The following is a 1949-nucleotide window of genomic DNA, read 5'->3' as shown; positions in this document are numbered from 1 at the left end:
GGGAGTCCAGTGACATAGCCATTATGCCAACTACTGGTCCCAGCAAAAACCTCTCTGTAAAAAAATTTTTTTTTTTTTTCGGGAACCGGCAGTTAGCGTAATGGCTATGTCACTGGACTCCCACGTAGTCGACTGTGGTTCGTGTCCCGGACCCGGTGGCTTAAAACTCATGCCGGGCGCGTGTGCGTGCGTGCCCAAGATCCCGAGAGGAGAATGGAGGAGAAGGGACTGCAGCATGGCCATCCCCTACAGGAGGTGATTTTTTGCTCTTTATCTCTCCATCTCTCTGGCAAGCTCATACACCCTATAACAAAAACCTCTCTTTAAAAAAAAATTTTTTTTTCTTATCATTCTTAAGCCTGGGCCTGGGAATACATTCTTGCAATGGGCCGGCACCCAACAAGTGCAAAAGTCTCCCTGCTGGGTATGCTCTGAGTTCCCATTATCAGCAACCTCTGAAATACTCTGTAAAGTGCTCCTTGCTAACCACCCTGTAATTATCTTACTGCCATTTGGAACTTGTACTCTGTTGTACTTGTGGGCTATGGATGCAGTGTCAGACCACATGCCTACTCCAGGGAATTGGCGGACAAATGACTCAAGAAGACGGTGAGGGTGGTGTGACAGTCAATGTTGGGGTGGAGTGAGGGTGAAGCCCACACATTGAGCTCTCCTCCCTGGTCCCTCTTTACCCTATTCCTCTGAGACCTGGCTGCTGGCCCAGCTGGACCTTGTGAGTCCCTCATGACCATCCCCTTATCTCATGGAACTGGCCCATGGCCAGGACTGTTCCAGAGGTATGCCTCACATCTCTCCCACAGTAAACAAGACTAGAGGCATTTAACCACAGACACTAACCCAGATATACTCTGCTAATTCCATTGATTGATAAGCTGAGCTGGTATCAAAACCTCTACACAATGTATGTTTTTACTCGATGTATGTGCACTTTGTTCTTGGGGTGTTAAACCTGAGCCTATATTCGCTGATACATGGACCATTCCTTACCCAGCCGTTAGTGGAGCTTCCCTAGTCAGTAAACTCATGTCTTCTTTCTCTGTTGGGCCTCCAAGTGGTTCTTTGGAACTGGTAAACATTGTGGGCAAGTACCCCCAAATTTGGGGATCCCCAAAACACCCCACAAGAGGCTTAGGCAGCCCCTTCTCATATGAGGGGGTGATGGTGGCATGCTGCAGAATCCCTTCCCTCACTCATGGGCATTCATGTGCCTGCATTTGCCACCCATCACTGTAGTCATACTAGCCCTTTGTGGGGAACACTGGCCAGAACCCCTCCGGAAATTTCAACATCTGATTCTGATTCATGTCCCATTCACATCTGAGCCACTCTTGAACCGGCTCCCTGGGGAAGATGGGAGTGGAAATAGAAAATTGTATGTGAGAAAGAAAAATGAGATCTCAGAGAGAAAGAGAAGATGAGCTTTGTGATTTTTAAGTTGCTTTCAAAAACAGGCCTGACTTTTGCTTAGAAAGAAAGAAATGCAGTGGCTCAAATTCTCCAAGGGCGGGCTACTTAATCATTTCCTCCAAATGGAAAGTAGCATTTGTTTTGTTGAATATGAAGTGCCAAGTGCTTGCTGGTTACTGAGACTGTTAATACTGGATATCTTCTGGAGTCTTGTTGGGTAAGAAAGTTTATATATGCATATATATATATATATATATATAGTAAGTGACAGTACATTTATCTGTGTGCATCAACGTGTGCAAATTCATCTAAAATCATCTTATATTTGCTAAACACTTGACGTTTCAAAATTCTTCCAATCCAGCTGTTTTCATCTGGTCTTACTGCAGCTTAGAAGAGGGTGAGGTCCAAAGACATCGGGAGACTAGTTGTCTTAGTTTGATCTCACGTGGTCACAGGACTAGTTAATGAGAGCTTAGATTAGAACCAAATTTCTTAACTTTCAAACCAAGGCTCTTTGT

The sequence above is a fragment of the Tupaia chinensis genome, unplaced genomic scaffold (genome assembly GCF_000334495.1).
Source record: "Tupaia chinensis unplaced genomic scaffold, TupChi_1.0 Scaffold000288_2, whole genome shotgun sequence".
Lineage (NCBI taxonomy): Eukaryota > Metazoa > Chordata > Mammalia > Scandentia > Tupaiidae > Tupaia > Tupaia belangeri.
Note: the sequence above shows the minus strand (reverse complement) of the source record.